The sequence below is a fragment of the Chionomys nivalis genome, chromosome 3, assembly GCF_950005125.1.
Source record: "Chionomys nivalis chromosome 3, mChiNiv1.1, whole genome shotgun sequence".
Classification (NCBI taxonomy): domain Eukaryota; kingdom Metazoa; phylum Chordata; class Mammalia; order Rodentia; family Cricetidae; genus Chionomys; species Chionomys nivalis.
The window spans coordinates 58,503,649-58,519,505 of NC_080088.1; the positions used below are offsets into that span (position 1 = coordinate 58,503,649).

General features: G+C 42.5%; 2 protein-coding genes across 2 annotated transcripts in view; one reads left to right on the forward strand and one right to left on the reverse strand.

Moving 5' to 3' along the window:
* Kpna1 (karyopherin subunit alpha 1) overlaps positions 1–14,833 on the reverse strand; it is a 69,415-nt gene extending 54,582 nt beyond the window's left edge. Inside the window, exon 1 of the mRNA XM_057764453.1 lies at positions 14,635–14,833. The gene's annotated coding sequence lies outside the window, so the exon portion shown is untranslated. The remainder of the gene's footprint in view (positions 1–14,634) is intronic.
* Positions 14,834–14,892: 59 nt separating this feature from the next.
* The window catches only part of Dtx3l (deltex E3 ubiquitin ligase 3L), a 65,691-nt gene continuing 64,726 nt past the window's right edge, over positions 14,893–15,857 (forward strand). Inside the window, exon 1 of the mRNA XM_057764451.1 lies at positions 14,893–15,078. The gene's annotated coding sequence lies outside the window, so the exon portion shown is untranslated. The remainder of the gene's footprint in view (positions 15,079–15,857) is intronic.

Here is a 15,857-nt window from a genome sequence, read left to right on the forward strand (position 1 = left end):
ATACACGTGCATATGTGCTTACATGTATGTGCACTTATATGTGCCTGGTACCCCTTGGGAGACCAGAAGATGGTGTTGGATGTCCTGGAACTAAAGTTTTAGACAATTGTGAGCTACTATGTGAGTGCTGGGAACCAAACCCAGGTCTTCTGCAAGAACATCAAGTACTTAGCACTGCCATCTCTCCAACTCCCCCTAACAATGCTTATGCACATTTCTGAGCATAAATTTTACACTTCTTTTGCTAAACATATTCTCAAGTATTTTTTATGTCCTGATGAGTCAATTTTTAATTTTACTTTAGGTTATTCGTTATGTCTACAGAAATACAACTCATTGTTATGGCAGTTTTGTTTGGTTTTCATCTGTTTTTGAGACAGTGTTTCATGTAGCCCAACCTGGCCTCAAACCCCACCTCCCAAGGACTAGGATTCTAGGCGTGCACCACCACACCCGGTTTCAAATGATTCATAAATACTGACCTAAAATACCCTTCCATCTTGTTGAGCTCATCAGTGTTCAGGAGATACACAAGACCATCTCCTATACAGACTTTAGTTATACCTACTAACCTTGATGCCTTTGTACTCTTTAGTTTCCTAATTAAGGTTTTCAAAACAAAGCTGAACATAAATGGAAAACGAACATCTAAGGAAAGCTACCATCAAGCATGACATTATTACCCTTGAGAATTATTTTAAAATATTCTTTAGTTTATGTGTATATTGTGTCTATGTGAATATATGTTATGTGTGCTTGGGTACCCACAAAGGCCAGAAGATGGTGTCAGTACCCCAGGAGTTGGAGTTACAAGTAGTTTTGAGTACTGGAAACTAAACTAAGGTGCTCTGGAAGAGCAGGAAGCGCTCTTCTATTTTCATTGTGAGCCTAGCCTTTAAAAGCTAAGTTATCTCTCCAGCCCAGGAGTGCTCTTAACCACTAAATCATCTGATTTACATGGGTGTGCTCTACCATGTTGAGAAGCTCCTTTCTATTCCTAGATGAGTGTTTTCTACCATTGAAAGAATCTGGACTTTGTGAAATGCTTTTTCTGTACACTGAGATGCACTTTTTGTTTTTATTTTACTAATACATTACACTAACATGTTTTAAGACTTTAAACCAATTCCTTCATATCTCTAGGAAAAATCCCATCTCACTATAATGTGTAAGTAAGTCTTCTGAAAGACTGCTGGGCTCCACTGTAAGTACTCTGCTGAGAATTGTGTTCAAATTATGATCAGTCTGTATTTTTCTTGTGAATATCTTGTCTGGCTTTGGTATCAGACTTTGGTATGAGCTTTATAAAATGAGTTGGGTGATTAAATACTTTGTAAAGAATTAGTCCTGAGTCTTCAGATGTCTGGTAGAATTCAGGAATGAATGAATCTCTGTGAGCAGATTGTTCTCCAGCTCCACACTTTATATGTCTATTCATAGTCTGTTCTTATTTAGACAGCTTTGATAGATATATAATATACCTGTTTCATCTAAGTCTTTATTGCTATACAAGAGTTGACCACATTTTTATAATCTTTTGTATTGCAAGCTAGCAATGTTCCCAACTTTGCTTCAGTTTTGTATACAGTAAACCTTTTTCCCATGGTTTTACTTTCCAAAGTTTCAGACACCAATTATAAATCACAATCCAAACCTAGAAAATTCGAGAAATAATCAATTCATAAGTTTTACACTGCCCATCATTCTAACTGCTGTTGAAATTTCACACCATCCCACTTCATCATGTCAGCTAAGTAAATCATTACTTTGCCCAGTATACTCATGCTTTATCCAGTACCTACTTGTTATTGTGTTAAACAGTTATTATGATCATCAAACTAAATATCAACAAACTAAAATGCTTGTATATAAGATTCAATATTACCTGCTTTCAAATACCCACTAAGGGAAATGGAATGTCTTCCTCAAAAGACAACTGTACGTGGCTTATAGTTTGCTTCCTCATTACTCCTGGGTGTTCTGATCACTACTGAAGGCACAGTAGTGAAGTGTCTTCACTCTTATTGAATTACTCAATTATCCTTCATTTATGTCACACACACACCTTCTCATTTACTATAGGCCTTGTCTTTGGGAGGAAGAAAAAGATGAGCTAGAGAGATGACTCTAGTTTAATTCCCAGAACCCAAATCAGGCGGCTCACAACCATCTATAACTCCTGCTCTAGGGTATCTGACACCTCTGGTCACCACTGCAGGCATCTACAGTCACGTTTGTGCACAAAGACAGACTCAAGTCCTAGCTCAAAAGAAGTCAGACATGGTAGCTTAAGGCTATGATCCCAAAACTTGGGAGATGGAAGCAGGAGATTAATATTTCAAGGTCACCCTCAGCTACACAGTAAGTTCAAGGCTAAGGGAAATCTGGTCTACATAAGAGAGACTGTCTCAAAACAAAAATTTTCCCAAATAATTTCCTAAAAATCTAAAAATATTTTCATAAAAACTAACTACTCTGTTATTTTTTTTTTCCTCTAAAACAACTGACTCTAGCTAAGGAGAAACCCTTTAAAATCCTAAAGTTCATAGAAAGTAGCTTTATTGGATCTGAGCAGTAATAAAGAGTGTACAATATAGCTGGGTGGTGGTGACCCAGTGGCTCAGGCCTTTAATCCCAGCACTCAGGTGGATCTCTGAGTTAGAGGCCAGCCTGGTCCAGAGAGTGAATTTCAGAACAGCCAAGACTACACAAAGAAATCGTGTCTCAGAAAAAAAAAAAAGTATGTGTATATTTAATGACATGAGCCAAGCCTGATGACACACACCTTTAATTCCAGCATTCAGGAGGCAGAGGCAGGGGGATCTCTATGAGTTCCAGGTAGGCTGGTCTACAGCAAGTTCCAGGACAGTCAGAGCTACAAAGAAAGACCATCTCAAACAACAAGAAAAGAAGAAACTCAGTTGTATCTTTTTATTAAAGTGCCTTAAGAGAACCAATTACATGAAGACATTAGATTTCTCTGAAGCTTGGATCCCCCATTTCTAGAATGGAGATATGAAGACCTCATAAGGTAAAGAGAACATAACATTTCGTAGCATACTTGTACTGCCCGATCCATATTTAGGTCAAATTTGATATACGAAGAATGAAGGGAGAGCTATAAATAACCCCAAGTGATCAGAGGTCTCCAAAGCTCTAAAAAGTAGATGGTAGCTGGGCTTGGGCACAGTTCTAATACCCTGGGTTTAATCTCCAATACCAAAAAACAACCAAGAAAAAAAAGTATTTCAGCTAAATTGTAAAGTAGAAAAGATTTTAGCAGATAAGGTTAAAAAAGAAAATTCCACAAAACAGGCAGAAATCAGAAGAGGGGCTGGAAAGATGGTTTAGTGGTTAAGAGAGGACCAGAGTCAGGTTCCTGATGGAGGAAGGTCATCTGTCTATGTGTTACTTTCATTGGTTAATAAAGAAACTGCCTTGGCCCTTTGATAGGACAGAAAATTAGGTAGGCGGAGTAAACAGAACAGAATGCTGGGAAGAAGGGAAGTGAGGCAGACGCCATGGAGCCAGCCACCAGATCAGACATGCTGAATCTTTCCCGGTAAGCCACCACCTCGTGGTGCTACACAAATTACTAAATATGGGTTAAAACAAGATGTGAGAATTAGCCAATAAGAGGCTGGAACTAATGGGCCAGGCAGTGATTAAATGAATACAGTTTCGTGTAATTATTCTGGGGCTAAGCTAGCCGTGCGGGAGCTGGGCGGGACGGAAAGCAAGCCTGCTCGCCTCATCACTACAGATTCCCAACATCCATGTCCAATAGAACAGAACCTGGAGCTCTAGTTCTAGGAGATCCGACATTTTCTTCATGCTTATGTGAGCATGTGCGCACATACACACATACACAACTAAAAGTAAAATAAATTTTTAAGATTAAAAAAGAAGTCAAAAAGTGGTTGCTGAGGAATGGCAATCTCATCTATTGAAACAGTTATTCTTCAAAACAGAGAAAAAACAACTAAGAAATGCCAACAACGTTTTCTTTCTCTTCATTACTTCTGTGTGCACACATGTGTGCACCCACACATTTTTAGCACACATGCATGTATACCAGAGTGGAGATAAGAGGGTGAGTGTGTCTTCTCCTTTCACTCTCCACCTTACTACTGAGACAGGCTCTTGCACTAAACCTAGAGATCACCAATTAGAATAGCTTGGCTGGCCGCAAGCCTCAGAGATCCTCCAATCTCTGCCTCCTCAGAACTGGGATTTATACACACACAACACCACACAAAGGTTTTTTTCTTTGGGCTCTTGGGATCAAGTATCAGGTTCATATGCTTATGCAGCAAGCATTTTACCAACTGTGCTATTTCCCTAGTCCCTATAAGGAGCCGTGGCTTTGTTGGATTGGGTATGGTCTTGTTGGAAGAAGTACTGTGGGGGTGGGCTTTAAGATTTCCTATGCTCAGGATACCACCAAGTGTTTCAACTGAGACTTCCTGTTGCACGTTGAAGACGCTCTGCTACGCCAGCTCAGCTCGTCTGCCTGGACACCACCATGCTCCCCATCATGATGATAATAAACTGAACCTCTGAAACTGTAAGCGAACCACCCCAATTAAATGTTTTCTTTATAAGAGTTGCTGTAGTCACAGTGTCTCTTTCCAGTAATGGAAACCCTAACTAAAACAGCCACATTAAGATCTCTGCAGCACACACGTACACACACACAAACCAACCAAAATTCATTTTATCGGCTTCTGTCAGTTACTATCTCTGTCCCAGTTCCTTATCCATGTCATAACTACCCACCTGCAATAGCTTTAAACCATGCTCTCAAACTCAGACTGTTCTTTTTAATGTATATTGGTGTTTTATCTGTATGCATGTCTGTGCATTGTGTGCATGCTTAGTGCTCAAAGAGACCTCAAGAGGGCATTGGAACCCCTAGGGCTGGAGTTATGGACAGTTGTGAGTCACCATGTGGATGATGTGAACTGAATCCTTGTGCTCTGGAAGAAGAGCAGTGTTAACTGCTGAGCCATCTGTCTAGCCTCCAAATGCAAGCACTCCCCATCCCCTTTCTTTTTTCAAGACAGGGTTTCTCTTTTTTTGTTTTGTTTTGCTTTTTCAAGACAGGGTTTCTCTGTGGTTTTTGGAGCCTGTCCTGGAACTAGCTCTTGTAGACCAGGCTGGTCTCGAACTCACAGAGATCCGCCTGCCTCTGCCTCCCAAGTGCTGGGATTAAAGGCGTGCGCCACCACCGTCCGGCCCAAGACAGGGTTTCTCTATATTTCCTAGAACTCACTTTGTAGACCAAGCTGGCCTCGAACTCAGAGATCTGCCTGCTCTGCCTCCCAAGTGCTGGAATTAAAGGCGTGTGCCACCACCTAGCAAACAAGTACTCTTTATGACATAAGAAATGATGTATCATCTTATCAAGAAAATATGTGACTTTACCATGAAAAATTAAAACTATATAAGTGGTGGCACCTGCTTTAATTCCAGCACTCAGGAGGCAAAGGCAGGCAGATCTCTATGAGTTCACAAGGTCAGCCTGATTTACACAGAGTGAATTCCAGGACAGCCAAGACTGTTTCACAGAGGAATCCTGTCTCAACATCCCCCCACAAGAGAGAGAGAGAGAGAGAGAGAGAGAGAGAGAGAGAGAGAGAGAGAGAGAGAGAGAGAAGAAGAAGAAGGAGGAGGAGGAGGAGGAGGAGGAGGAGGAGGGGGAGGAGGGGGAGGAGGGGGAGGAGGGGGAGGAGGGGGAGGAGGGGGAGGAGGAGGAGGAGGAGGAGGAGGAGGAGGAAGAGGAGGAGGAGGAAGAAAGTGTTACAGCTGGGTAGTGGTGGCACATACAGTGGTGGCACATACAGTTGCCTCCAGCAACTGGGAGGCAGAGGCAGGCAGAGTTCTATGAGTTCGAGGCTAGTCTGGTCTACAGAGCGAGTTCTGGGGCAGCCAAGGCTACAGAGAGAAACCCTGTCTGGAAAAACAAAAACAAACAAAAAATAACATCCCTGGAACTACAACCCAGAAGACATCTTACACAGGCCATAAAATGGTATACCAATTTTGGATTCCACAGCCTGAGTGCATGCAAGGTTCCCAACAGTAAAAATAAAAAAGAAGTGCAGCCATTTGAGGTGATGATTCACTCCCATAATCCCAGCCCATGGGAGGCCAAGGCAGGATTTACTTAGGAGTCTTAGGCTGGCCTGGCCTACAGAGTGAGTTCATAACCCAGGTTCTAAGTTTGTAGAGTGAGTCTCTAAATCAGTGGTTCTCAAACTGTGGGTTTTAACACCTTTGGGGAGAGGGAATCAACAATCCTTTCACAAAGGTTGCGTAAGACCATAAGAAAACACAGATATTTACACTATGAAACATAACAGTAGCAAAATTATAGTTATGTAATAGTAATGAAAATAATTTTATGGTTAGGGGTTACTACAACATCAACTACATAAAAGGGTTGCAGCATCAGGAAGGTTGAGGACCACTGCTCTAAATTAACAGGACAGGGTGTAAAACAAAACTTCTGAAGAACCATAGGGACTAGGTACTAGGGCCAGAGTGATTGCTCAGCAGGTGAACATAACTGCAGAGCAACCCTAATAGAGTTCTGCCTCTAGAACCATAGTGGAAGAACTGACTCCATGTTGCTCATGGTCCAGGAGTGCCCGCCCTCCCACATCACACATAATAAAATTAAAACACACACACACACCAACACTATATGGGCAGGCTGCAAAGTTTACACAGTAACCAGAACCTAAATCAAAATGCATAATAAATTTGAGGTTTCTGGCAGAGCTAATCTGTGCCACATCACATAACTTCACTGAAGCCTGATTATGACACACGCAGGCACTTCATACAGGGTATACCATCAAGTTACACAATACCATCAAATGCTGCCCAAAAGATCTCAGCCTACTTTTCAAACTATTATGTGTTAAAATTACAGTGGGTTTTTAAAACTTTCATTATACTTATTAGCAGCATGTATGTGTGTTTGTATATATGGACATCCACATGTGTACAGTGCCTGTGGGGGTAAAAAGAGGACACTGAAACTATATAGATGGTTGTGAGCCACCATGTGGATACTGTGAACCAAAACCAGGTCTTCTGCAGCAGCCTGCTGGCCAGTTTTATATCAACTATACACAAGCTAGAATCATCAGTGAGAAAAAGACTCAATTGAGAAAATGCCCCCATAAAATGGAGCTGTAGGAAATGCCTTAGGGTATCTTAATATTTGAAGGGAGAGCCCAGGCCATTGTGGGTGGTGCCATCCCTGGACTGGTGGTCCTGGGTTCTATAGCAAAGCAGGCTGAGAAAGCCATGAAGAGCAAGCCAGTAAGCAGCACCGCTCCAAGGACTCTACATCAGTTTCTGCCTGCAGGTTCCTGCCCTTCTTTTGATTAACTGTAATATGGAAATGTAAGTCAAATAAACCCCTTCCTTTCTGAGTTGCTTTTAGTCATGGTGTTTCATGACAGCACTATTAACCCTAACTAGAGCAAAAAGTAAGTGCCATCTTTGCCATCTCTGTAATCCCAACTGCAGAGTTTTTAATAACATACAAAATCTGCTTTTACAGAAAACATGATTAATTTTATAAAACAAAGACTTTTAATATTTTCCTACAGTTCATCCTCAGCAGGTATTAGGCACTGCATTAGAAGGTCTGATTTTGTTTTTGTTTTTTGAGATGTAGTGTTGAAGCCTGTCTTAAAACTCAACTCTGTGGCCTCAAACTCACATTGATCTGCCTGCCTCTGCCTCCCAAGTGCTGGGATTAAGCCCCACCTGGCTCTGGCTCTGAGGTGTTTTTTTTTTTTTTATTGTTGTTGTTGTTTTAAATCTTTCTACTTGAATTTTTGCTTGATAGGATCAGGACAGAATTTCCAACCATTCTGAAACAGCCTTCAACATACTGCTACCATTTTGTACTAGGTATTTACATGAAGCAGTCATCTCAGCACTGACTGTTATGTATAAAATCAAAGAATCGATCAACTCTGAAATGTGCTGAAGATGTTATATATCTTGCAACATCAAATATTCAACAAAGATGTAATAATGAAAAAATAGATGTAATAATGGAAAAATAAACACACAACTGACTCATACAAATTTGTTTTAGTCTTTAATAAATGGTAAAAGTTCATTTATATCAAAGAATTACTTTAGTTTCTTTTTGTTTATTATCAGTAAATGCTTGATCTGCATTCTTTTTTGTATTACACCCACATACTCTGGCTGCAGAAAAATTTCTTGAACAAAAATGGTCTCTAGTGGAGAAAATTTAAGCTCTGGTATGTACAAAATAAACAGCACACGTACACCTTGACAGACATTTCATCTCACAATAAATCATGTGTAATTACAACTGTAAACATTCACAGCTGAGCCACAGAGGACTGGGATTCTACAATGCTACAGGAAAGAATGGAAGGAAAGCTCAGAATGTTTTTGTTTTCTTTTTTTAAAAGATTTATTTATTTATTATGAATACACTGTTCTGGGCTGCATGTCAGACGAGGGCACCAAATCTCATTACAGATGGTTGTGAGCCACCATGTGGTTGCTGGGAATTGAATATAGGACCTCTGGTAGAACAGTCAGTGCTTTTAACTCTGAGCCATCTCTGTAGCCCGAGCTCAGAAATTTAAGACAGATAATTTAAAGTATCCTGTATGATCCGGTATGTCAAAACTGATGCAATCAACTTTAGAATTCTTTTTTCCTAAGGGACAGGAAATAATAAAATTTCCAAACCTGAGAGATAAAATTTCCAGTTTTTTTTTTTTTTTTTTTTTTTTTTTTTTGAGACAGGGTTTCTCTGTGGTTTTGGAGCCTGTCCTGGAATTAGCTCTTGTAGACCAGGCTGGTCTCGAACTCACAGAGATCCGCCTGCCTCTGCCTCCTGCGTGCTGGGATTAAAGGTGTGCGCCACCACCGCCCGGCGAAATTTCCAGTTTTTTAAGGGTCTATAGAATGCAGCTTAAAAAAAAAAAAAAAGATATTTATGTATATGGGTGTTTGGTCTGCATGTACGTTTGCACACCAGAAGAGGGTATTGGATCCTATAGATCCTAGGAGTTAAACTCAGGACCTTTGAAAAAAGAGCCAGTATCCTTAACCACTGAAGCATCTCTCTAGCCCTGGAATGCTCTTAAAATAAAAAAAAGCTGGGGTGAGGGGAATGGAAATGTAACTCAGTTGGTAGAGTGCTTGTCTACCATGCTGGGGTTCCATCCCCATTACCACATTAATGAAAGAAAAAATCAGGTGCTGGCGACCCTAACCCTAACCCAGAAGCACAGGAATTAGTAATACTGACTGTTCTTCCAGGTCATGAATTCAATTCCCAGCAACCACATGGTGGCTCACAACCATCTAAAATGAGATTTGATACCCAATTCCAGGTGATGTGACCCTTTCTTCTAGCCTCTAGACGGACCAGGTATTAATGTAGTGCACAGACATGCATGTAGACAAAACACCCATACACATAAAAATAAAATTGGAAAAAAAAATGTTTGTCACTTAAAGTTCAGGGCTGGAGAGATGGCTCAGAGGTTAAGAGCACTGGCTGCTCTTCCAAAGGTCCTGAGTTCAATTCCCAACAACCACATGGTGGCTCACAACCATCTGTAACGAGATCTGGCGCCCTCTTCTGGTCTGCAGGCATACTTGCAAGGGAACACTGTATACATAATAAAGAAAAAGGAAAGTTAGTTCAAGATCATCCATCCTCTAGACCAGCCTAATATACATGAGATCCCATCTCAGATTGCAAAAAATTTTCAAGAATGAAAACTTGAATTTGGATCCTCAGCACCAGGTAAAGGACCAGAGGTAGCACACAAATGTGTAAACCCAGAGCTGGGGTAGTATGATTCTGTCCCACTGTTGGGATAAATCTTGAGCTCCTGATTCAGAGAGACTCTGTTTTCAAATAATAATATTGAGGGGTTGCGGGGGGCAGTTAAGAACATGTTCTTGCAGAGGCACAAGTTCAGTTCCTAGCATCCATGAAAGGCATCTCACAACTACCTGTGACTCTAGCAATAGGGAATGCAAAGCCTCAGGCCACCACCACCTGCACTCAAATGCACATATTCACAAACACACACACAATTGAAAATAATAAAAATAAATTTTAAAAAAGATTGAGATTGATCGAGAAAGATACCTGGTTCCTTTGGCACCCACACTCACATGCACACATATGCATGCACATCCATAAGCACAGGTATATATACTACACCCACACAATATTTTTAAAAGGGCTTAAAATGTCAAAAGCAACAGTGAAAGGAAGCAGTGGAGATTCTGCTTCTGCTTTGAGCGAAAATTTTTTATTTATTTATTTATTTATTTATTTATTTATTATGTATACAATATTCTGTCTGTGTGTATGCCTGCAGGCTAGAAGAGGGCACCAGACCCCATTATAGATGGTTGTCAGCCACCATGTGGTTGCTGGGAATTGAACTCAGGACCTTTGGAAGAGCAGGCAATACTCTTAACCTCTGAGCCATGACTCCAGCCCCGAGTGAAAATTTTTTTAAGGTTTACTTATTTATTATGATTTTGCAGTGTTCTGGCTGCCTATATGCCTGCAGGTCAGAAAAGGGCACCAGTTCTCATTAGAGATAGTTGTTGAGACACCATGTGGTTGCTGGGAATTGAACTAAGGATCTCAGCCAGTGCTCTTAACCATTGAGCCAACTCTCCAGTCCCCCAAATAATGTTCAATCTTGACTCTCATACCTGACAAGATTATTGGTCAATGAGAAGGTAAAATAAAAAAGTACTATGCATGTGTCAGGAAGTTATCAAGAGGATATATTCCAAAGAAAATAAAGAAAGAAAACAGGGAAAAAAGATGATTCAATAAAGAAGAGCAAAGAAAAATTTAAGGATGACATAACGAGACATCCCAAGAAAAGAATGTAAATGAACATAGATGAAGACTACCAATCCAGACTGTATTAAAAAGAACTGGTGTTGGAGAGATGGCTCAGCAATTAAGAGCACTGACTGCTCTTCCAGGGACCCAGGTTCAATTTCCAGCATCCACATGGCAGCTAACAACTGTTTGTAACTCCAAGATCTGACACCCTCACACAGACATACATGCAGGCAAACACCAGTGTATAGAAAAAGAAAAATAAACTTAAAAAAAAAAAAAAAAGAACAAAGGGGATAGAATTTTTTGGCAAACATTTCTAGTCCCAACACTTGGAAATGAGAGGCAGAAGAATCTTCAGTTCCAGGCCAGCCTGGCTGAATAGTGATACCATCTCAAAAAGCCAAAAACAAAGAAAATAAAGAGGGTAATGACTTCAGGAAAGAGCTCAAAAAATGAGGCCACTCTACTCCAAAAGAATGTATTAATTTCTATATAAACATCAACTGGTTGACAGGAAATTATATCATAATAGTCAATATGGTTCAACTATACTTACAGTCATATTAACAGATGCTAAAGTAAGTATATTGAGAAAAGGGAGGGGTAGTGTAAATTTAGGTGGAGCTGATAATGTAAATACCAAGGAATATTTTATTCTGAGGAAAACTATAGTAAAAAATGGGCACACCTTTAATTCCAGCACTTGGGGAGGCAGAGGCAGGCAAATCTCTGTGAAATTCGAGGCCAGCCTGATGTACAGAGTGATTTCAGGGACAGTCAAAACTACGCACAGAAACCTTGTCTCAAAAAGCAAACAAAGAGAGAAGGAAGGAAGCTAGGCGTAGTGATACACATTCTTGATCCCAACACTCAGGGTGGCAAAGACAGGTGGATCGATATTAGTTTAAGGTCTGTGAATTTATGATTAGCCTGGTCTACACAGCAAATTCCAGACAGCTAGAACTACACAGTGAGACCAATAGAGACAAATTTAAACCACAGAATTAAAAAAAAAATGGAGGAGTGAAGAGGCAATAAACTAAGGTATTGTCAATCTACAGCGAGGTATCATCTAAAGTATAGAGACTGGAACAGGGTGGCAGTTCTTTTCTACTACCCTACTTCAAAACTGAGGAATTTTAATGGTCACAAAACAAAAAACTTAAGAGACTCTTAACTGTAGATAAATTCAGTCTCTAGTTTGTTCTAATGTAAATAAAGACTGAACTGCTGATAAAGCCAAGGTTTAAAGTCTGGTATAAATATATTACAAACAATCTTATGTCTTCAATCTTGGCCCCACCACTGTAAAGCGGGGCACGTTACCTAATCAGGCAGTAAGGCAACCTCCTCTTCAAGTGGTTTTTGCAAGAATAATTATTGAAAGACGTGATGTAGACAGGGTTGACCCATAATGAATTTTACTACTTTCTGTGAGTCTTTCTATTTCTCAGTTAGAAGCCGTCATTCTGACCCCAAGCTGGCTTGTTGGTTACAAAGCGTAAGAGAATTGACACATGGACAACTCAGCAGGTATCCTTGTTTGTGCTGGAAAATCATTCGTGATGAGCATGCAGACTTATCTTCGTATATGAAGGGCAGCATTATTCTTGTTATATGAAGAGGATTATCTCCATTATCCACATTCTGGATTACTGCCAGCTCTCAAGAATTATCCCAATTAGTCTACAGTATTGGGACAGAATCATTTTTTTTTCTCATTTAGGTCTACTTTGCAGTGTTGCTAAGGTCTTAAAACAAACAAACAAACAAACAAAACCCCAGAAACTACAATTCATCAGGTCTCATTCCCACATTTTCAATGACCTACTTCACAATCCTTCCAACAAAAGTCCCATCTGTACACCACGGGAAGAGAGAAATCAGCTCAATTCAGCTAAATGAATTGTCATAGCCAATATTTAGATTATTAGTTACACCTAAATTCACAATCCCAACAAAGTACAAAGATAAGAAAACAAGAGTAATAAGGGATTATCCTTTATCAGCAAGTCAGTCATCTAGCCAATCAAAAGTCTTGTCTTTGGTTTTGGTAGCTCAAAGCATCTGCAAATCCAGTTTCAGAGGCTCTAACGCCCTCTTCTGGCCTCTGCAAGCACCATCACGATGCACTTACATGCATGCCAATAGACACTCATATGCAGAAAACCTAAAATATATTTAAGAAACAAGTTATTCTGGCCGGGTGGTGATAGCGCACGCCTTTAATCCCAGCACTTGGGAGGCAGAGGCAGGCGGATCTCTGAAGAGTTCAGACCAACCTGGTCTACAAGAGCTAGTTCCAGGACAGGCTCCAAAGCTACAGAGAAACCCTGTCTCGAAAAAAACAACAAAACAAAAACACAAACAAACAAACAAAAAGTTATTCTGAAAACTAATACTGTGCTCTTCTGTGCTTTCATTCATACTAGGAAAAGTTAGCATCTACTTCAAATTACTGTAAATCCACTTTACTTTCTCTCAGGCCTTCCTCTTAACATTAGGTGCCACATAAAACAGTAACCTACCAAGAATAAATTATTTCAGCAAAACTGTAAAGTTAAACCATTCTCAATTTTCTTTCAAATTTTGGACTTTAAAATGGGAGGGTGGAAGTCAGGTATGACAGCACAAGTCTTTACTTCCAGAATTTCAAGAGTCAGAGGCAGGTGGATCTCTGAGTTCAAGGACAGCCTGGTCTATAGATGAGTTCTATGGGCAGCCAGGAGTACGTAATGAGACCCTGTCTCAAAATATATATAAGTAAATCAGGCATGTTGTTTTACCTGTAACCTCAGCACTTGAAAGGCTGAGGCAGAACTGTTCTGAATTCAAGACAACCATGGGCTATGAATCAGGGAACGAAAAGCAAAGAAAGTGACAGGGAGGTGGGGTTTGAAGGAACTGTGTTAAGAGAAAAAAAGGATAGGTGTTAGTGTTTAATACAATATTTCGAAAGCATTTCTCGGCTGTCGATTCTGATAGTTCACCAAACCTAAGTTTAAGCCTTAAAACCAATTATTTGAAACTTCTCATTGCAAAGCGGGTCGGAAGCAACTGCATTCAACCCTCTCACTCTTTCTGGCCGACATCCCTGACTGCAGCCACCCTCCGGTTTGCTGCTCCCACTGCGAGCCTCAGCTAACGCCTGGCGGTTTCCCTCGCATCCACCGCTCACACAGCCGACCAAGTTGTCATTGCTATAATTACCACACCCCCGTCAGCAGCTCCAGGCCCGCGTAGTTATGACATCTGTAAACTGCAGCCTCCCGTCTCCACCCCCACCTCCCTCCAAACACCGACCCGGGCGGTAACCTGCCGACTCCCGGACCGGCCCCGCACGCCCGGGACCTCGGCCACCGCACTCCGCGCCGCCCGCCCCCGCCCTCCGGCTAGCGCGGCGCGCAGACTCCGCGCCGCCGCCCAGCGCCCCGCAGTCCCCGCCGCCGCTGCCACCGCCGCCCCGCCCCGACCGGCGTTCCTCACAGCGAGCACCAGCGTTCCCCACCCCCACCCCGCTTCGCCTTCGTCGCCGCCGCCGCCGCGCTGCCGTTAGGATCGCCGGGCCCGTGACGTACGGGAGCGACGCGAAGGTCCGGTCCCTGGCGCGTCAGCGCCAGCTCCGGCCGCCGCCCGCGTCCGCCTTCGCCCCGGGGCCTCCCTCGGGTCCGCGGAGGGAACCTAGTGCCGCCCGCCGAGGGGGAGGGGCCGCGGGGAACCCCCTCACTCACCGGCTCCTCCAGGCGACCGGTCCCGGTGCCACTGCGAGGGTGAGACGCGCGCTCTTAGCCCGCCCGCTGCGCCTCTTCCCGCACAACCTTGACCAAGCGGCGCGCACCACGGCGGCGCTCAGCAGGCCTCGCTCTCCGCTACCGCGCACCGAGCCGCGAGACCCAGTGCAGCCGGCGTGCGCAGTGCGCCTGCGTGCGGGGGCCGGCCTGCGCGCCTGCGTGCGCCTTTCCGCCGCCCGCCGCAGGGGCTGTCGGGAAGCGGAGTCTCCGGACGTTCTTCCCAGAGCGGACGCGTTAGGTTTGCAGTGGCCCGGGCTCCGAGTGGGTCTCTGAGGACGAAGTTTGCTGTCAGTAAAAGTAAAGACAGGTAGAAGTTATGTCCTAACTAAGCTCTTCTAGAATGGATGGCTCCCCCTCAAATCTCCATAGCTACCCTCTCACATGGTAGGTACCGCATCCGGAGCTTGCTTATTGGATGAACGATGGCATGGTTGGAGGCTGAGGGAGTATTACAAAATACGTCAGTGTCTCACGTTCAAAGAATTCGCAACTCGTCTGCCGGAACCTTCTGGGTATTCTCTTCAGCTCTCTCCCATTTTGCCTGGTAATTTATTAGTATCCTAAAACATTAAGAAATTAATTTTTGAGCCTGGCTTAATAACGCACGCCTGTGTTCCCAGAACTAGAAAGGTTGAGGCAGGAGAATGGCGAATTCTAGACCAGAATGGCTATGTAGAAAGACCTTGTCTCAATAATAATCATTTTTAGAAAAAAAAAAAAGCTTTGTCATGAGCAATTTGCTATCAAACACTGTTTAGAAAAAAATGAGTATTTTTCTTTTGGGGAAGTTGAGTTGTGGATTCAAAAGACCACCTTAAGCCGGCCAAGCCGAGGTCACGGGAAAATCTCACACACAAGACGTGGCTTAACGAGTCAGTTTAAAAGGAGTGTTGAGGAGCAACAGACAGTGTCGATATATTTATAAACGTAAGAAAGAGGGAATCCTCCGCAGTGCAGTGTTCATTTGGCTTGGCTCCAGTGCTGGTTTTAATAAACTTAACACAAACTAAAGTCACCTGGCAAGCGGGACCCTGAGTTGAAGAATGGTTCCTGTCAGATTGGCCTGTGGACATGTCTGTGGGGCATTTTCCTGACTCATGATGGGCCCAGCCCCCGATGGACAGTGCCACCCCTGGGCTCTAGAAGATAGCAAGCTGAGAATG